Here is a 22,059-nt window from a genome sequence, read left to right on the forward strand (position 1 = left end):
GTGTTTATGTAGAGTTCCCTCACTGTGTACAGTCCCACACTGTAACTGTGTTTTTGTAGAGTTCACTCACTGTGTGTACAGTCCCACACTGTATCTGTGGTTATGTAGAGTTCCCTCACTGTGTGTCCAGTCCCACACTGTAACTGTGTTTATGTAGAGCACTGTAACTGTGTTTATGTAGAGTTCGCTCACTGTGTGTACAGTCCCACACTGTAACTGTGTTTATGTAGAGCTCCCTCACTCTGTGTACAGACCTACACTGTAACTGTGTTTATGTAGAGTTCCCTCACTGTGTGTACAGTCCCACAATGTAACTGTGTTTATGTAGAGTTCACTCACTGTGTGTACAGTCCCACACTGTAACTGTCTGTATGTGTGTTTATGTAGAGTTCCCTCACTGTGTGTACAGTCCCACACTGTAACTGTGTTTATGTAGAGTTCCGTCACTGTGTGTACAGTCCCACACTGTAACTGTGTTTATGTAGAGTTCCCTCACGGTGTACAGTCCCACACTGTAACTGTGTTTATGTAGAGTTCCCTCACACTGTGTACAGTGCCACACTGTAACTGTGTTTATGTAGAGTTCCCTCACTCTGTGTACAGTCCCACACTGTAACTGTGTTTATGTAGAGTTCCCTCACTCTGTGTACAGTCCCACACTGTAACTGTGTTTATGTAGAGTTCCCTCACTCTGTGTACAGTCCCACACTGTAATGTGTTTATGTAGAGTTCCCTCACTGTGTGTACAGTCCCACACTGTAACTGTCTTTATGTAGAGTTCCCTCACTGTGTGTGCAGTCCCACACTGCAACTGTGTTTATGTAGACTACCCTCACTGTGTGTACAGTCCCACACTGTAACTGTGTTTATGTAGAGTTCCCTCACTGTGTGTACAGTCCCACACTGTAACTGTGTTTATGTAGAGTTCCCTCACTCTGTGTAGAATCCCACACTGTAACTGTGTTTATGTAGAGTTCCCTCATTCTGTGTACAGTCCCACACTGTAATTGTGTTTATGTAGAGTTCCCTCACTCTGTGCACAGTCCCACACTGTAACTGTGTTTATGTAGAGTTCCCTCACTGTGTACAGTCCGAAACTGTAACTGTGTTTATGTAGAGTTCCCTCACTGTGTGGACAGTCCCACACTGTAACTGTGTTTATGTAGAGTTCCCTCACTGTGTACAGTCCCACACTGTAACTGTGTTTATGTAGAGTTCCCTGACTGTGTGTACAGTCCCACACTGTAACTGTGTTTATGTAGAGTTCCCTCACTGTGTGTACAGTCCCACACTGTAACTGTGTTTATGTAGAGTTCCCTCACTGTGTACAGTCCCACACTGTAACTGTGTTTTTGTAGAGTTCACTCACTGTGTGTACAGTCCCACACTGTATCTGTGGTTATGTAGAGTTCCCTCACTGTGTGTCCAGTCCCACACTGTAACTGTGTTTATGTAGAGCACTGTAACTGTGTTTATGTAGAGTTCGCTCACTGTGTGTACAGTCCCACACTGTAACTGTGTTTATGTAGAGCTCCCTCACTCTGTGTACAGACCTACACTGTAACTGTGTTTATGTAGAGTTCCCTCACTGTGTGTACAGTCCCACAATGTAACTGTGTTTATGTAGAGTTCACTCACTGTGTGTACAGTCCCACACTGTAACTGTCTGTATGTGTGTTTATGTAGAGTTCCCTCACTGTGTGTACAGTCCCACACTGTAACTGTGTTTATGTAGAGTTCCGTCACTGTGTGTACAGTCCCACACTGTAACTGTGTTTATGTAGAGTTCCCTCACGGTGTACAGTCCCACACTGTAACTGTGTTTATGTAGAGTTCCCTCACACTGTGTACAGTGCCACACTGTAACTGTGTTTATGTAGAGTTCCCTCACTCTGTGTACAGTCCCACACTGTAACTGTGTTTATGTAGAGTTCCCTCACTCTGTGTACAGTCCCACACTGTAACTGTGTTTATGTAGAGTTCCCTCACTCTGTGTACAGTCCCACACTGTAATGTGTTTATGTAGAGTTCCCTCACTGTGTGTACAGTCCCACACTGTAACTGTCTTTATGTAGAGTTCCCTCACTGTGTGTGCAGTCCCACACTGCAACTGTGTTTATGTAGACTACCCTCACTGTGTGTACAGTCCCACACTGTAACTGTGTTTATGTAGAGTTCCCTCACTGTGTGTACAGTCCCACACTGTAACTGTGTTTATGTAGAGTTCCCTCACTCTGTGTAGAATCCCACACTGTAACTGTGTTTATGTAGAGTTCCCTCATTCTGTGTACAGTCCCACACTGTAATTGTGTTTATGTAGAGTTCCCTCACTCTGTGCACAGTCCCACACTGTAACTGTGTTTATGTAGAGTTCCCTCACTGTGTACAGTCCGAAACTGTAACTGTGTTTATGTAGAGTTCCCTCACTGTGTGGACAGTCCCACACTGTAAATGTGTTTATGTAGAGTTCCCTCACTGTGTACAGTCCCACACTGTAACTGTGTTTATGTAGAGTTCCCTGACTGTGTGTACAGTCCCACACTGTAACTGTGTTTATGTAGAGTTCCCTCACTCTGTGTACAGTCCCACACTGTAACTGTGTTTATGTCGAGTTCCCTCACTGTGTGCACAGTCCCACACTGTAACTGTGTTTATGTAGAGTTCCCTCACTGTGTACAGTCCCACATTTTAACTGTGTTTATGAAGAGTTCCCTCACTGTGTGTACAGTCCCACACTGTAACTGTGTTTATGTAGAGTTCCCTTACTCTGTGTACAGTCCCACACTGTAACTGTGTTTATGTAGATTTCCCTCACTCTGTGTACAGTCCCACACTGTAACTGTGTTTCTGTAGAGTTCACTCAGTGTGTACAGTCCCACACTGTAACTGTGTTTATGTAGAGTTCCCTCACTCTGTGTACAGTCCCACACTGTAACTGTGTTTATGTAGAGTTCCCTCATTCTGTGTACAGTCCCACACTGTAACTGTGTTTATGTAGAGCTCCCTCACTGTGTGTACAGTCCCACACTGTAACTGTGTTTATGTAGAGTTCCCTCATTCTGTGTACAGTCCCACACTGTAACTGTGTTTATGTAGAGCTCCCTCACTGTGTGTACAGTCCCACACTGTAACTGTGTTTATGTAGAGTTCCCTCACTGTGTACAGCCCCACACTGTAACTGTGTTTATGTAGAGTTCCCTGACTCTGTGTACAGTCCCACACTGTAACTGTGTTTATGTAGACTACCCTCACTGTGTGTACAGTCCCACACTGTAACTGTGTTTATGTAGAATTCCCTCACTCTGTGTACAGTCCCACACTGTAACTGTGTTTATGTAGAGCACCCTCACTGTGTGCACAGTCCCACACTGTAACTGTGTTTATGTAGAATTCCCTCACTCTGTGTACAGTCCCACACTGTAACTGTGTTTATGTAGAGCACCCTCACTGTGTGTACAGTCCCACACTGTAACTGTGTTTATGTAGAGTTCCCTCACTCTGTGTACAGTCCCACACTGTAACTGTGTTTATGTAGAGTTCCCTCACAGTGTGTACAGTCACACAGTGTAACTGTGTTTATATAGAGTTCCCTCACTGTGTACAGTCCCACACTGTAACTGTGTTTATGTAGAGTTCCCTCACTGTGTGTACAGTCCCACACTGTAACTGTGTTTATGTAGAGTTCCCTCACTGTGTGTCCAGTCCCACACTGTAACTGTGTTTATGTAGAGTTCACTCACTGTGTGTACAGTCCCACACTGTATCTGTGTTTATGTAGAGCACTGTAAATGTGTTTATGTAGAGTTCACTCACTGTGTGTACAGTCCCACACTGTAACTGTGTTTATGTAGAGTTCCCTCACACTGTGTACAGTCCCACACTGTAACTGTGTTTATGTAGAGTTCCCTCACTCTGTGTACAGTCCCACACTGTAATGTGTTTATGTAGAGTTCCCTCACTCTGTCTACAGTCCCACACTGTAACTGTCTTTATGTAGAGTTCCCTCACTCTGTGTACAGTCCCACACTGTAACTTTGTTTATATGGAGTTCCCTCACTGTGTGTACAGTCCCACACTGTAACTGTGTTTATGTAGAGTTCCCTCACTGTGTGTACAGTTCCACACTGTAACTGTGTTTATGTAGAGTTCCCTCACTGTGTGTACAGTCCCACACTGCAACTGTGTTTATGTAGACTACCCTCACTGTGTGTACAGTCCCACACTGTAACTGTGTTTATGTAGAGTTCCCTCACTGTGTGTACAGTCCCACACTGTAACTGTGTTTATGTAGAGTTCCCTCACTGTGTAGAATCCCACACTGTAACTGTGTTTATGTAGAGTTCCCTCACTGTGTGCAGTCCCACACTGTAACTGTGTTTATGTAGAGTTCCCTCATTCTGTGTACAGTCCCACACTGTAATTGTGTTTATGTAGAGTTCCCTCACTCTGTGCACAGTCCCAAACTGTGACTGTGTTTATGTAGAGTTCCCTCACTGTGTACAGTCCGAAACTGTAACTGTGTTTATGTAGAGTTCCCTCACTGTGTGTACAGTCCCACACTGTAACTGTGTTTATGTAGAGTTCCCTCACTGTGTACAGTCCCACACTGTAACTGTGTTTATGTAGAGTTCCGACTGTGTGTACAGTCCCACACTGTAACTGTGTTTATGTAGAGTTCCCTCACTGTGTGTACAGTCCCACACTGTAACTGTGTTTATGTAGAGTTCCCTCAGTGTGTACAGTCCCACACTGTAACTGTGTTTATGTAGAGTTCCCTCACTGTGTGTACAGTCCCACACTGTAACTGTGTTTATGTAGAGTTCCCTCACTCTGTGTACAGTCCCACATTTTAACTGTGATTATGAAGAGTTCCCTCACTGTGTGTACAGTCCCACACTGTAACTGTGTTTATGTAGAGTTCCCTCACTCTGTGTACAGTCCCACACTGTAACTGTGTTTATGTAGAGTTCCCTCACTCTGTGAACAGTCCCACACTGTAACTGTGTATATGTAGAGTTCCCTCACTGTGTGTACAGTCCCACACTGTAACTGTGTTTATGTAGAGTTCCCTCACTCTGTGTACAGTCCCACACTGTAACTGTGTTTCTGTAGAGTTCCCTCACTGTGTGTACAGCCCCACACTGTAACTGTGTTTATGTAGAGTTCCCTCACTCTGTGTACAGTCCCACACTGTAACTGTGTTTATGTAGAGTTCCCTCACTCTGTGTACATTCCCATACTGTAATTATGTTTATGTAGAGTTCCCTCACTGTGTACAGTCCCACACTGTAACTGTGTTTATGTAGAGTTCCCTCACTGTGTGTACAGTCCCACACTGTAACTGTGTTTATGTAGAGTTCCCTCACTGTGTGTACAGTCCCACACTGTAACTATGTTTATGTAGAGTTCCCTCACTGTGTGTACAGTCCCACACTGTAACTGTGTTATGTAGAGTTCCCTCACTCTGTGTACAGTCCCAAACTGTAACTGTGTTTATCTAGAGTTCCCTCACTCTGTGTACAGTCCCACACTGTAAATGTGTTTATGTAGAGTTCCCTCACTCTGTGTACAGTTCCACACTGTAACTGTGTTGCTGTAGAGTTCACTCACTGTGTGTACAGTCCCACACTGTAACTGTGTTTGTGTAGAGTTCCCTTACTCTGTGTACAGTCCCACACTGTAACTGTGTTTATGTAGAGTTCCCTCACTGTGTGTACAGTCCCACACTGTAACTGTGTTTATGTAGAGTTCCCTCACTCTGTGTACAGTCCCACACTGTAATTGTGTTTATGTAGAGTTCCCTCACTCTGTGTACAGTCCCACACTGTAACTGTGTTTATTTAGAGTTCCCTCACTGTGTGTACAGTCCCACACTGTAACTGTGTTTATGTAGAGTTCCCTCACTCTGTGTACAGTCCCACACTGTAACTGTGTTTATGTAGAGTTCCCTCACTCTGTGTGTACAGTCCCACACTGTAACAGTGTTTATGTAGAGTTCCCTCACTGTGTGTGTACAGTCCCACACTGTAACTGTGTTTATGTAGAGTTCCCTCACTGTGTACAGTCCCACACTGTAACTGTTTTTATGTAGAGTTCCCTCACAGTTTACAGCCCCACACTGTAACTGTGTTTATGTAGAGTTCCCTGACTCTGTGTACAGTCCCACACTGTAACTGTGTTTATGTAGACTACCCTCACTGTGTGTACAGTCCCACACTGTAACTGTGTTTATGTAGAATTCCCTCACTCTGTGTACAGTCCCACACTGTAACTGTGTTTATGTGGAGCACCCTCACTGTGTGTACAGTCCCACACTGTAACTGTGTTTATGTAGAGTTCCCTCACTCTGTGTACAGTCCCACACTGTAACTGTGTTTATGTACAGCACCCTCACTGTGTGTACAGTCCCACACTGTAACTGTGTTTATGTAGAGTTCCCTCACTCTGTGTACAGTCCCACACTGTAACTGTGTTTATGTAGAGTTCCCTCACTGTGTGTACAGTCCCACACTGTAACTGTGTTTATGTAGAGTTCCCTCACACTGTGTACAGTCCCACACTGTAACTGTGTTTATGTAGAGTTCCCTCACTGTGTGTACAGTCCCACAATGTAACTGTGTTTATGTAGAGTTCCCTCACTGTGTACAGTCCCACACTGTAACTGTGTTTTTGTAGAGTTCACTCACTGTGTGTACAGTCCCACACTGTATCTGTGGTTATGTAGAGTTCCCTCACTGTGTGTCCAGTCCCACACTGTAACTGTGTTTATGTAGAGTTCCCTCACACTGTGTACAGTCCCACACTGTAACTGTGTTTTTGTAGAGTTCGCTCACTGTGTGTGCAGTCCCACACTGTAACTGTGTTTATGTAGAGTTCCCTCACTGTGTGTACAGTCCCACAATGTAACTGTGTTTATGTAGAGTTCACTCACTGTGTGTACAGTCCCACACTGTAACTGTCTGTATGTGTGTTTATGTAGAGTTCCCTCACTGTGTGTACAGTCCCACACTGTAACTGTGTTTATGTAGAGTTCCGTCACTGTGTGTACAGTCCCACACTGTAACTGTGTTTATGTAGAGTTCCCTCACTGTGTACAGTCCCACACTGTAACTGTGTTTATGTAGAGTTCCCTCACACTGTGTACTGTCCCACACTGTAACTGTGTTTATGTAGAGTTCCCTCACTCTGTGTACAGTCCCACACTGTAATGTGTTTATGTAGAGTTCCCTCACTCTGTCGACAGTCCCACACTGTAACTGTCTTTATGTAGAGTTCCCTCACTCTGTGTACACTCCCACACTGTAACTTTGTTTATTTGGAGTTCGCTCACTGTGTGTACAGTCCCACACTGTAACTGTGTTTATGTAGAGTTCCCTCACTGTGTGTACAGTCCCACACTGTAACTGTGTTTATGTAGATTTCCCTCAATCTGTGTACAGTCCCACGCTGTAACTGTGTTTATGTAGAGTTCCCTCACTGTGTGTACAGTCCCACACTGTAATTGTGTTTCTGTAGAGTTCCCTCACTCTGTGTACAGTCACACACTGTATCTGTGTTTATGTGGAGTTCCCTCACTCTGTGTACAGTCCCACACTGTAACTGTGTTTATGTAGAGCTCCCTCACTCTGTGTACAGTCCCACACTGTAACTGTGTTTATGTAGAGTTCCCTCACTCTATGTACAGTCCCACACTGTATCTGTGTTTATGTAGAGTTCCCTCACTGTGTGTACAGTCCCACACTTTAACTGTGTTTATGTAGAGTTCCCTCACTCTGTGTGTACAGTCCCATGCTGTAACTGTGTTTATGTAGAGTTCCCTCACTGTGTGTACAGTCCCAAACTGTAACTGTGTTTATGTAGAGTTCCCTCACTGTGTGTACAGTCCCACACTGTAACTGTGTTTATGTAGAGTTGCCTCGCTCTGTGTACAGTCCCACACTGTGACTGTGTTTATGTAGAGTTCCCTCACTCTGTACAGTCCCACACTGTAACTGTGTTTATGTAGAGTTCCCTCACTCTGTGTACAGTCCCACACTGTAACTGTGTTTCTGTAGAGTTCCCTCACTGTGTGTACAATCCCACACTATAACTGTGTTTATGTAGAGTTCCCTCACTGTGTGTACAGTCCCACGCTGTAACTGTGTTTATGTAGAGTTCCCTCACTGTGTGTACAGTCCCACACTGTAACTTTGTTTATGTAGAGTTCACTCACTGTGTGTACAGTCCCACGCTGTAACTGTGTTTATGTAGAGTTCCCTCACTGTGTACAGTCCCACAATGTAACTGTGTTTATGTAGAGTTCCCTCACTGTGTGTACAGTCCCACACTGTAACTGTGTTTATGTAGAGTTCCCTCACTGTGTGTACAGTCCCACACTGTAACTGTGTTTATGTAGAGTTCCCTCACTGTGTGTACAGTCCCACACTGTAACTGTGTTTATGTAGAGTTCCCTCACTCTGTGTGTACAGTCCCACACTGTGACTGTGTTTATGTAGAGTTCCCTCAATGTGTACAGTCCCAAACTGTAACTGTGTTTATGTAGAGTTCCCTCACTGTGTGTACAGTTCCACACTGTAACTGTGTTTATGTAGAGTTCCCTCACTGCGTGTACAGTCCCACACTGTAACTGTGTTTATGTAGAGTTCCCTCACTGTGTGTACAGTCCCACACTGTAACTGTGTTTATGTAGAGTTCCCTCACTGTGTTCAGTCCCACACTGTAACTGTGTTTATGTAGAGTTCCCTCACTGTGTGTACAGTCCCACACTGTAACTGTGTTTATGTAGAGTTCCCTCACTCTGTGTACAGTCCCACACTGTAACTGTGTTTATGTAGAGGTCCCTCACTGTGTGTACAGTCCCACACTGTAACTGTGTTTATGTAGAGTTCCCTCACTGTGTACAGTCCCACACTGTGACTGTGTTTATGTCGTGTTCACTCACTGTGTGTACAGTCCCACACTGTAACTGTGTTTATGTAGAGTTCCCTCACTCTGTGTACAGTCCCACACTGTAACTGTGTTTATGTAGAGTTCCCGCACTGTGTGTACATTCCCACACTGTAACTGTGTTTATGTAGAGTTCCCTCACTGTGTGTACAGTCCCAAACTGTAACTGTGTTTCTGTAGAGTTCCCTCACTCTGTGTACAGTCCCACACTGTAACTGTGTTTATGTAGAGTTCCCTCACTGTGTACAGTCCCACACTGTAACTGTGTTTATGCAGAGTTCCCTCAGTGTGTACAGTCCCACACTGTAACTGTGTTTATGTAGAGTTCCCTCACTGCCTGTACAGTCCCACATTGTAACTGTGTTTATGTAGAGTTCCCTCACTGTGTGTGCAGTCCCACACTGTAACTGTGTTTATGTAGAGTTCCCTCACTCTGTGTACAGTCCCACACTGTAACTGTGTTTATGTAGTGTTCCCTCACTCTGTGTGCAGTCCCACACAGTAACTGTGTTTATGTAGAGTTCCCTCACTGTGTGTACAGTCCCACACTGTAACTGTGTTTACGTAGAATTCCCTCACTGTGTGTACAGTCCCACACTGAGACTGTGTTTATGTAGAGTTCCCTCAATGTGTACAGTCCCAAACTGTAACTGTGTTTATGTAGAGTTCCCTCACTGTGTGTACAGTTCCACACTGTAACTGTGTTTATGTAGAGTTCCCTCATTCTGTGTACAGTCCCACAATGTAACTGTGTTTATCTAGAGTTCCCTCACTGTGTGTACAGTCCCACACTGTAAGTGTGTTTATGTAGAGTTCCCTCACTGTGTACAGTCCCACACTGTAACTGTGTTTATGTAGAGTTCCCTCACTCTGTGTACAGTCCCACACTGTAACTGCGTTTATGTAGAGTTCGCTCACTGTGTGTACAGTCCCACACTGTAACTGTGTTTATGTAGAGTTCCCTCACTGTGGGTACTGTCCCACACTGTAACTGTGTTTATGTAGAGTTCCCTCACTGTGTGCACAGTCCCACACTTTAACTGTGTTAATGTAGAGTTCCCGCAATGTGTGTACAGTCCCACACTGTAACTGTGTTTATGTAGAGTTCCCTCACTGTGTGTAGAGTCCCACACTGTAACTGTGTTTATGTAGAGTTCCCTCACTCTGTGTACAGACCCACACTGTAACTGTGTTTATGTAGAGTTCCCTCACTCTGTGTACAGTCCCACACTGTAACTGTGTTTATCTAGAGTTCCCTCACTTTGTGTACAGTCCCACACTGTAACTGTGTTTATGTAGAGTTCCCTCACTCTGTGTACAGTCTCACACTGTAACTGTGTTTATGTAGATTTCCCTCACTCTGTACAGTCCCACACTGTAACTGTGTTTATATAGAGTTCCCTCACTGTGTGTACAGTCCCACACTGTAACTGTGTTTATGTAGAGTTCCCTCACTGTGTGTACAGTCCCACACTGTAACTGGGTTTATGTTGAGTTCCCTCACTGTGTGTACAGTCCCACACTGTAACTGTGTTTATGTAGAGTTCCCTCACTGTGTGTACAGTCCCACACTGTAACTGTGTTTATGTAGCGTTCCCTCACTCTGTACAGTCCCACACTGTAACTGTGTTTATGTAGAGTTCCCTCACTCTGTACAGTCCCACACTGTAACTGTGTTTATGTAGAGTTCCCTCACTGTGTGTACAGTCCCACACTGTAACTGTGTTTATGTAGAGTTCCCTCACTCTGTGTGCAGTCCCACACTGTAACTGTGTTTATGTAGAGTTCCCTCACTGTGTGTACAGTCCCACACTGTAACTGTGTTTACGTAGAATTCCCTCACTGTGTGTACAGTCCCACACTGTAACTGTGTTTATGTAGAGTTCCCTCACTGTGTGTACAGTCCCACACTGTAACTGTGTTTATGTAGAGTTCCCTCACTGTGTGTACAGTCCCACACTGTAACTGTGTTTATGTAGTGTTCCCTCACTGTGTACAGTCCCTCACTGTAACTGTGTTTATGTAGAGTTCCCTCACTCTGTGTACAGTTCCACACTGTAACTGTGTTTATGTAGAGGTCCCTCACTGTGTGTACAGTCCCACACTGTAACTGTGTTTATGTAGAGCTCCCTCACTGTGTACAGTCCCACACTGTAACTGTGTTTATGTAGAGTTCCCTCACTGTGTGTACAGTTCCACACTGTATCTGTGTTTATGTAGAGTTCCCTCACTGTGTGTACAGTCCCACACTGTAACTGTGTATTTGTAGAGTTCCCTCACTGTGTGTACAGTCCCACGCTGTAACTGTGTTTATGTAGAGTTCCCTCACTCTGTGTACAGTCCCACACTGTAACTGTGTTTATGTAGAGCTCCCTCACTGTGTGTACAGTCCCACACTGTAACTGTGTTTATGTAGAGTTCCCTCACTCTGTGTACAATCCCACACTGTAACTGTGTTTATGTAGAGCTCCCTCACTGTGTGTACAGTCCCACACTGTAACTGTGTTTATGTAGAGTTCCCTCATTCTGTGTACAGTCCCACACTGTAACTGTGTTTATCTAGAGTTCCCTCACTGTGTGTACAGTCCCACACTGTAACTGTGTTTATGTAGAGTTCCCTCATTCTGTGTGCAGTCCCACACTGTAACTGTGTTTATGTAGAGTTCCCTCACACTGTGTACAGTCCCACACTGTAACTGTGTTTATCTAGAGTTCCCTCACTGTGTGTACAGTCCCACACTGTAACTGTGTTTATGTAGAGTTCCCTCACTCGATGTACAGTCCCACACTGTAACTGTGTTTATGTAGAGTTCCCGCACTGTGTGTACCTTCCCACACTGTAACTGTGCTTATGTAGAGTTCCCTCATTCTGTGTACAGTCCCACACTGTAACTGTGTTTATCTAGAGTTCCCTCACTGTGTGTACAGTCCCACACTGTAACTGTGTTTATGTAGAGTTCCCTCACTCTGTGTACAGTCCCACACTGTAACTGTGTTTATGTAGAGTTCCCTCACTGTGTGTACAGTCCCACACTGTAACTGTGTTTATGTCGAGTTCCCTCACATTGTGTACAGTCCCACACTGTAACTGTGTTTATGTAGAGTTCCCTCACTCTGTGTACATTCCCACACTGTAACTGTGTTTATGTAGAGTTCCCTCACTGTGTGTACAGTCCCACACTGTAACTGTGTTTATGTCGAGTTCCCTCACTGTGTTCAGTCCCACATTGTAACTGTGTTTATGTAGAGTTCCCTCACTCTGTGTACAGTCCCACACTGTAACTGTGTATTTGTAGAGTTCCCTCACTGTGTGTACAGTCCCACGCTGTAACTGTGTTTATGTAGAGTTCCCTCACTCTGTGTACAGTCCCACACTGTAACTGTGTTTATGTAGAGCTCCCTCACTGTGTGTACAGTCCCACACTGTAACTGTGTTTATGTAGAGTTCCCTCACTCTGTGTACAGTCCCACACTGTAACTGTGTTTATGTCGAGCTCCCTCACTGTGTGTACAGTCCCACACTGTAACTGTGTTTATGTAGAGTTCCCTCATTCTGTGTACAGTCCCACATTGTAACTGTGTTTATCTAGAGTTCCCTCACTGTGTGTACAGTCCCACACTGTAACTGTGTTTATGTAGAGTTCCCTCATTCTGTGTGCAGTCCCACACTGTAACTGTGTTTATCTAGAGTTCCCTCACTGTGTGTACAGTCCCACACTGTAACTGTGTTTATGTAGAGTTCCCTCACTCGATGTACAGTCCCACACTGTAACTGTGTTTATGTAGAGTTCCCTCACTGTGTGTACAGTCCCAGACTGTAACTGTGTTTATGTAGAGTTCCCTCACTCTGTGTACAGTCCCACACTGTAACTGTGTTTATGTAGAGTTCCCTCACTGTGTGTACAGTCCCACACTGTAACTGTGTTTACGTAGAATTCCCTCACTGTGTGTACAGTCCCACACTGTGACTGTTTTTATGTAGAGTTCCCTCAATGTGTACAGTCCCAAACTGTAACTGTGTTTATGTAGAGTTCCCTCACTGTGTGTACAGTTCCACACTGTAACTGTGTTTATGTAGAGTTCCCTCACTGTGTGTACAGTCCCACACTGTAACTGTGTTTATCTAGAGTTCCCTCACTTTGTGTACAGTCCCACACTGTAACTGTGTTTATGTAGAGTTCCCTCACTCTGTGTGCAGTCTCACACTGTAACTGTGTTTATGTAGATTTCCCTCACTCTGTACAGTCCCACACTGTAACTGTGTTTATGTAGAGTTCCCTCACTGTGTGTACAGTCCCACACTGTAACTGTGTTTATGTAGAGTTCCCTCACTCTGTGTACAGTCCCACACTGTAACTGTGTTTATGTAGAGTTCCCTCACTGTGTGTACAGTCCCACACTGTAACTGTGTTTATGTAGAGTTCCCTCACTGTGTGTACAGTCCCACACTGTAACTGGGTTTATGTTGAGTTCCCTCACTGTGTACAGTCCCACACTGTAACTGTGTTTATGTAGAGTTCTCTCACTCTGTGTACAGTCCCACACTGTAACTGTGTTTATGTAGAGTTCCCTCACTGTATACAGTCCCACACTGTAACTGTGTTTATGTAGAGTTCCCTCACTGTGTGTACAGTCCCACACTGTAACTGTGTTTATGTAGCGTTCCCTCACTCTGTACAGTCCCACACTGTAACTGTGTTTATGTAGAGTTCCCTCACTCTGTACAGTCCCACACTGTAACTGTGTTTATGTAGAGGTCCCTCACTCTGTGTACAGTCCCACACTGTAAGTGTGTTTATGTAGAGTTCTCTCACTGTGTGTACAGTCCCACACTGTAACTGTGTTTATGTAGAGTTCCCTCACTGTGTGTACAGTCCCACACTGTAACTGTGTTCATGTAGAGTTCCCTCACTCTGTGTACAGTCCCACACTGTAACTGTGTTTATGTAGTGTTCCCTCACTCTGTGTGCAGTCCCACACTGTAACTGTGTTTATGTAGAGTTCCCTCACTGTGTGTACGGTCCCACACTGTAACTGTGTTTACATAGAATTCCCTCACTGTGTGTACAGTCCCACACTGTAACTGTGTTTATGTAGAGTTCCCTCACTGTGTGTACAGTCCCACACTGTAACTGTGTTTATGTAGAGTTCCCTCACTGTGTGTACAGTCCCACACTGTAACTGTGTTTATGTAGAGTTCCCTCACTCTGTGTACAGTCCCTCACTGTAACTGTGTTTATGTAGAGTTCCCTCACTCTGTGTACAGTTCCACACTGTAACTGTGTTTATGTAGAGTTCCCTCACTGTGTGTACAGTCCCACACTGTAACTGTGTTTATGTAGAGTTCCCTCACTCTGTGTACAGTCTCACACTGTAACTGTGTTTATGTAGAGTTCCCTCACTGTGTACAGTCCCACACTGTAACTGTGTTTATGTAGAGTTCCCTCACTGTGTGTAGAGTCCCACACTGTAACTGTGTTTATGTAGAGTTCCCTCACTGTGTGTAGAGTCCCACACTGTAACTGTGTTTATGTAGAGTTCCCTCACTCTGTGTACAGTCCCACACTGTAACTGTGTATTTGTAGAGTTCCCTCACTGTGTGTACAGTCCCACGCTGTAACTGTGTTTATGTAGAGTTCCCTCACTCTGTGTACAGTCCCACACTGTAACTGTGTTTATGTAGAGCTCCCTCACTGTGTGTACAGTCCCACACTGTAACTGTGTTTATGTAGAGTTCCCTCACTCTGTGTACAGTCCCACACTGTAACTGTGTTTATGTAGAGCTCCCTCACTGTGTACAGTCCCACACTGTAACTGTGTTTATGTAGAGTTCCCTCATTCTGTGTACAGTCCCACACTGTAACTGTGTTTATCCAGAGTTCCCTCACTGTGTGTACAGTCCCACACTGTAACTGTGTTTATGTAGAGTTCCCTCATTCTGTGTGCAGTCCCACACTGTAACTGTGTTTATCTAGAGTTCCCTCACTGTGTGTACGGTCCCACACTGTAACTGTTTATGTAGAGTTCCCTCACTCGATGTACAGTCCCACACTGTAACTGTGTTTATGTAGAGTTCCCTCACTCTGTGTACAGTCCCACACTGTAACTGTGTTTATGTAGAGTTCCCTCACTGTGTGTACAGTCCCACACTGAAACTGTGTTTATGTAGAGTTCCCTCACTCTGTGTACAGTCCCACACTGTAACTGTGTTTATGTAGAGTTCCCGCACTGTGTGTACCTTCCCACACTGTAACTGCGCTTATGTAGAGTTCCCTCATTCTGTGTACAGTCCCACACTGTAACTGTGTTTATCTAGAGTTCCCTCACTGTGTGTACAGTCCCACACTGTAACTGTGTTTATGTAGAGTTCCCTCACTGTGTGCACAGTCCCACACTGTAACTGTGTTTATGTAGAGTTCCCTCACTGTGTACATTCCCACACTGTAACTGTGTTTATGTAGAGTTCCCTCACTGTGTGTACAGTCCCACACTGTAACTGTGTTTATGTAGAGTTCCCTCACTGTGTACAGTCCCACACTGTAACTGTATTTCTGTAGAGTTCCCTCACTCTGTGTACAGTCCCACACTGTAACTGTGTTTATGTAGAGCTCCCTCACTGTGTGTACAGTCCCACACTGTAACTGTGTTTATGTAGAGTTCCCTCACTCTGTGTACAGTCCCTCACTGTAACTGTGTTTATGTAGAGTTCCCTCACTCTGTGTATAGTCCCACACTGTAACTGTGTTTATGTAGAGTTCCCTCACTCTGTGTACAGTCTCACACTGTAACTGTGTTTATGTCGAGTTCCCTCACTGTGTACAGTCCCACACTGTAACTGTGTTTATGTAGAGTTCCCTCACTGTGTGTACAGCCCCACACTATAACTGTGTTTATGTAGAGTTCCCTCACTGTGTGTACAGTCCCACACTGTAACTGTGTTTATGTAGAGTTCCCTCACTCTGTGTACAGTCCCTCACTGTAACTGTGTTTATGTAGAGTTCCCTCACTCTGTGTACAGTCCCACACTGTAACTGTGTTTATGTAGAGCTCCCTCACTGTGTGTACAGTCCCACACTGTAACTGTGTTTATGTAGAGTTCCCTCACTCTGTGTACAGTCCCTCACTGTAACTGTGTTTATGTAGAGTTCCCTCACTCTGTGTATAGTCCCACACTGTAACTGTGTTTATGTAGAGTTCCCTCACTGTGTGTACAGTCCCACACTGTAACTGGGTTTATGTTGAGTTCCCTCACTGTGTGTACAGTCCCACACTGTAACTGTGTTTATGTAGAGTTCCCTCACTGTGTGTACAGTCCCACACTGTAACTGTGTTTATGTAGCGTTCCCTCACTCTGTACAGTCCCACACTGTAACTGTGTTTATGTAGAGTTCCCTCACTCTGTACAGTCCCACACTGTAACTGTGTTTATGTAGAGTTCCCTCACTGTGTGTACAGTCCCACACTGTAACTGTGTTTATGTAGAGTTCCCTCACTCTGTGTGCAGTCCCACACTGTAACTGTGTTTATGTAGAGTTCCCTCACTGTGTGTACAGTCCCACACTGTAACTGTGTTTACGTAGAATTCCCTCACTGTGTGTACAGTCCCACACTGTAACTGTGTTTATGTAGAGTTCCCTCACTGTGTGTACAGTCCCACACTGTAACTGTGTTTATGTAGAGTTCCCTCACTGTGTGTACAGTCCCACACTGTAACTGTGTTTATGTAGTGTTCCCTCACTGTGTACAGTCCCTCACTGTAACTGTGTTTATGTAGAGTTCCCTCACTCTGTGTACAGTTCCACACTGTAACTGTGTTTATGTAGAGGTCCCTCACTGTGTGTACAGTCCCACACTGTAACTGTGTTTATGTAGAGCTCCCTCACTGTGTACAGTCCCACACTGTAACTGTGTTTATGTAGAGTTCCCTCACTGTGTGTACAGTTCCACACTGTATCTGTGTTTATGTAGAGTTCCCTCACTGTGTGTACAGTCCCACACTGTAACTGTGTATTTGTAGAGTTCCCTCACTGTGTGTACAGTCCCACGCTGTAACTGTGTTTATGTAGAGTTCCCTCACTCTGTGTACAGTCCCACACTGTAACTGTGTTTATGTAGAGCTCCCTCACTCTGTGTGTACAGTCCCACACTGTAACTGTGTTTATGTAGAGTTCCCTCACTGTGTGTACAGTCCCACACTGTTACTGTGTTTATGTAGATTTCCCTCACTGTGTGTACAGCCCCACACTATAACTGTGTTTTCGTAGAGTTCCCTCACTCTGTGTACAGTCCCACACTGTAACTGTGTTTATGTAGAGTTCCCTCACTGTGTGTATAGTCCCGCACTGTAACTGTGTTTATGTAGAGTTCCCTCACTCTCTGTGTACAGTCCCACACTGTAACTGTGTTTACGTAGAGTTCCCCAATCCATCCTTTTGGTAAAGTGATCAACACCTTCTACCTGAGAAGATAAAATTCTCTGTACAAGAACACAATTTCTTATACACACCTTCCTGAGGACGTGTTTATCGGGAGAGTTTTGAACGTTAGTTGCAGGTTGGTGAATGTTCTGAGATGAGGACCAAGTCTCGATGCTGGAGACCTTTTGCCCATTAGTTTCGGTTCTGCCAATCTGGCCCCTTTTGGTAAATATAAACCTGTTTGTTGGTGCAAAGGACAGAATCAGAACTGTATTTCCATATCTAAAGCATCGTGCTTATTCTTTTTAGTAACAAGGTCCCTCTGGGAGGTCCCCCTGCTCAGATTAAGCCTGCTTGTGAAATCTGAGAGGAAGTGTAAGGAGAAGGAACTAATCTCGATGTTATCGCTGAGTTTCGGACAGCTGTCAAGTATTAATAACAAATAGTCACTGTGCTTCTAGTAAACCGAGGGCGGCTCATTGAGGGGTTTATGAAGCTTTCATTCAGCGTTAATGTCAACACCTAAACCTGCCAGTTTTCTGTTAGACATAAAGCAAACACTCCACATTCCTGCCACTCCCTCTACACTGTCCCAGCAAACACTCCCAGGGGAGGTACAGCACAGGTTAGATACAGAGTAAAGCTCCCTCTACACTGTCCCATCAAACACACCCAGGGCAGGTACAGCATGGGTGAGATACAGAGTAAAGCTCCCTCTACACTGTCCCATCAAACACTCCCAGGGCAGGTACAGCACGGGTTAGATACAGAATAAAGCTCCCTCTACACTGTCCCATCAAACACTCCCAGGGCAGGTACAGCATGGGTTAGATACAGAGTAAAGCTCCCTCTACACTGTCCCATCAAACACTCCCAGAGCAGGTACAGCACGGGTTAGATACAGAGTAAAGCTCCCTCTACACTGTCCCATCAAACACTCCCAGGGCAGGTACAGCATGGGTTAGATACAGAGTAAAGCTCCCTCTACACTGTCCCATCAAACACTCCCAGGGCAGGTACAGGACGGGTTATATACAGAGTAAAGCTCCCTCTACACTGGCCCATCAAACACTCCCAGGGCAGGTACAGCATGGGTCAGATACAGAGTAAAGCTCCCTCTACACTGTCCCATCAAACACTCCCAGGGCAGGTACAGCACGGGTAAAATACAGAGTAAAGCTCCCTCTACACTGTCCCATCAAACACTCTCAGAGCAGGTACAGCACGGGTTAGATACAGAGTAAAGCTCCCTCTACACTGTCCCATCAAACACTCCCAGGGCAGGTACAGCACGGGTTAGATACAGAGTAAAGCTCCCTCTACACTGTCCCATCAAACACTCCCAGGGCAGGTACAGCACGGGTTAGATACAGAGTAAATCTCCCTCTACACTGTCCCATCAAACACTCCCAGGGCAGGTACAGCACGGGTTAGATACAGAGTAAAGCTCCCTCTACACTGTCCCATCAAACACACCCAGGGGAGGTACAGCACGGGTTAGATACACAGTGAAGCTCCCTCTACACTGTCCCATCAAACACTCCCAGGGCAGGTACAGCACAGGTTAGATACAGAGTAATGCTCCCTCTACACTGTCCCATCAAACACTCCCAGGGCAGGTACAGCACGGGTTAGCTACAGAGTAAAGCTCCCTCTACACTGTCCCATCAAACACTCTCAGGGCAGGTACAACATGGGTTAGATACAGAGTAAAGCTCCCTCTACACTGTCCAATCAAACACTCCCAGGGCAGGTACAGGACGGGTTAGATACAGAGTAAAGCTCCCCCTACACTGTAATATTGTAGATTGATTGAAGAGGCTGTGGCTCTTTTCTCTGGAGGAAATTTGGACGTGTTGGCTTCATGTGTAACAGCCAACTGACAGAGTTAAATGTTCGAATGAAAACTTCATAAACATTTCCAGAAAAGAGAAAGCCGAGGAGTAACCTGAACGATGTCTTTAAGGTTATGAAAGGATTTGATAGGGTAGACGTAGAGGAGGTGTTTCTACTCGAGAGGGAGACCAGATCTAGGGTCATCAATATAAGAGAGTCACTAATAAATCCACTAGGAAATTCAGGAGAAACTTCTTTACACAGAGAGCGGGCAAAATGTGGAACTTGTTGCCACATGGAGAAGTTGAGGTAAATAGCATAGATGCATTTAAGGGGAAGCTCAATAAACAAATCAGGAAGAAAGAATGGAAGGATATCTTGATAGGCTGAGATGAAGAGGGGCGAGAGGAGGCTCGTGTGGTACATAAGCACTGACGTGGAACCGTTGGGTAGAACAGCCTGTTTCTGTGCTGTACACTCTATGGGCTAGAAGTTGGCCTTCTTTGCACCTCCCATTATCGCCTCTGCAGGGCTCGGCGAAAGAAACGACCCCCGTGAAATTCAATGGGTGGTGGGGGGGGCGGGGTAGGTAGCGCCGGCGTTAACATTTACCGCCTCGATCTCCTGCGCCCCGGAGATTGTGACGTCATCCGGTGCACATCGCCCTGTTACCGCCCCGGATCCTAAATTCTCTTCCACCCCCTGGATCTTTGCCGGGCATCAACAACGGCAGCTGCAGGTGGCGTTGTGACCTCTGCCAGCCGCTTGGGGAGCGGTAATTAAAGGGATTGGTGGTCAGGTAGGCCCACATTTTTTTCTCACCCACTTGTGCTGTTTTTTAAAATTTTTCATTGCCGCGATTGATCAGCCCTGCACTCTCTTTGAGCGCTTGGGGCTGCTCCTCGTGGATCGTGGGTGCCGTCGCCGACCCATCCCCAGCCTTACCTTTAACTGCTGCGATCATTGGTGCTTCCCTTTAAGGGAGGGAAGGAGTCTGCGAATCTAGCGGTGCTGCACAGAACTTTGATCAGCGCTCTGCCGATACCGCCCCCATCACTCCCTTTAGCGCTCTAAGGGAAGTAGTAGCGCTTGATTTAACTCTCCAATTCCCTGCTGGAGCGCTACAACTGAATTTCGCGGGAGCCTCTCATCATTAGCGCCTGGCGATAATCTTTCCGCTTCTGATGTTTTAGCGCCCCGAACGTGGCTATAATGAATTTCTCCCCCTATGTAATTCTCCGTAACACCAAACATTCATAGGGCAGGATCAGCATGGGTTAGATACAGAGTAAAGATCCCTCTGCACCATCCCATCAAACACTCCCAGGGCAGGTACAGCACGGGTTAGATACAGAGTAAAGCTCCCTGTACACTGTCCCAACAAACACTCCCAGGGCAGGTACAGCACAGGTTAGATACAGAATAAAGCTCCCTCTGCACTGTCCCATCAAACACTCCCAGGGCAGGTACAGCACGGGTTAGATACAGAGTAAAGTTCCCTCTACACGTCCCATCAAACACTCCCAGGGCAGGTACAGCACAGGTTAGATACAGAATAAAGCTCCCTCTACACTGTCCCATCAAACGCTCCCAGGGCAGGCACAGCACGGGTTAGATACAGTGTAAAGCTCCCTCTACACTGTCCCATCAAACACTCCCAGGGCAGGTACAGCACGGGTTAGATACAGAGTAAAGCTCCCTCTACACTGTCCCATCAAACACTCCCAGGGCAGGTACAGCACGGGTTAGATACAGTGTAAAGCTCCCTCTACACTGTCCCATCAAACACTCCCAGGGCAGGTACAGCACGGGTTAGATACAGAGTAAAGCTCCCTCTACACTGTCCCATCAAACACTCCCAGGGCAGGTACAGCACAGGTTAGATACAGAGTAAAGCTCCCTCTACACTGTCCCATCAAACACTCCCAGGGCAGGTACAGCACGGGTTAGATACAGAGTAAAGCTCTCTCTACACTGTCCCATCAAACACTCCCAGGGCAGGTACAGCACGGGTTAGATACAGAGTAAAGCTCCCTCTACACTGTCCCATCAAACACTCCCAGGGCAGGTACAGCACGGGTTAGATACAGAGTAAAGCTCCCTCTACACTGTCCCATCAAACACTCCCAGGGCAGGTACAGCACGGGTTAGATACAGTGTAAAGCTCCCTCTACACTGTCCCATCAAACACTCCCAGGGCAGGTACAGCACGGGTTAGATACAGTGTAAAGCTCCCTCGACACTGTCCCATCAAACACTCCCAGGGCAGGCACAGCACGGGTTAGATACAGAGTAAAGCTCCCTCTACACTGTCCCATCAAACACTCCCAGGAAAACAACAGCATGGAATATATACAACGTCAAGCTCACTCTGCACGTCCCCATCAAACACTCCCAGGGCAGGGAAGGTGGTGGTGAGCCTCCTTCTTGAACTGCTGCAGTCCGTGTGGTGAAGGTACTCCCACAGTGCTGTTAGGGAGGGAATGCCAGGATTTTGACCCAGTGACGATGAAGGATTGGCGATATACCTCTAAATTAGGATGTTGTGTGACTTGGAGGGGAACTTGGAGGTGATGGTGTTCCCATGCATCTGCTGCCCTTGTCCTTCTAGGTGGAAGGGGTTGCGGGGTTGGGAGGTGCTGCTGAAGAAGCCTTGGCGAGTTGCTGCAGTGCATCTTGTAGATGGTACACACTGCAGCCACAGTGCGCCGGTGGTGGAGGGAGTGAATGTTTAAGGTGGTGGATGGGGTGCCAATTAAGCAGGCTGCTTGGTCCTGGATGGTCGAGCTTCTTGAGTGTTGTTGCATTCATCCAGGCAAGTGGAGAGTATTCCATCACACTCCTTACTTGTGCCTTGTAG

At 45.9% G+C, this 22,059-nt stretch overlaps 1 protein-coding gene and 1 long non-coding RNA gene across 2 annotated transcripts in view; one reads left to right on the forward strand and one right to left on the reverse strand.

Moving 5' to 3' along the window:
• LOC147118347 (uncharacterized) overlaps positions 1–22,059 on the forward strand; it is a 611,376-nt gene that overhangs the window by 548,990 nt on the left and 40,327 nt on the right. The gene's annotated exons all lie outside the window — the stretch shown is intronic.
• LOC147118349 (uncharacterized) overlaps positions 1–22,059 on the reverse strand; it is an 84,751-nt gene that overhangs the window by 33,342 nt on the left and 29,350 nt on the right. Inside the window, exon 2 of the long non-coding RNA XR_015077904.1 lies at positions 17,453–17,600. This is a non-coding gene — a long non-coding RNA (uncharacterized LOC147118349). The remainder of the gene's footprint in view (positions 1–17,452; positions 17,601–22,059) is intronic.

Source organism: Somniosus microcephalus, chromosome 4 (genome assembly GCF_052327205.1).
Source record: "Somniosus microcephalus isolate GS21.2 chromosome 4, FLI_Smic_1.0, whole genome shotgun sequence".
NCBI lineage: Eukaryota > Metazoa > Chordata > Chondrichthyes > Squaliformes > Somniosidae > Somniosus > Somniosus microcephalus.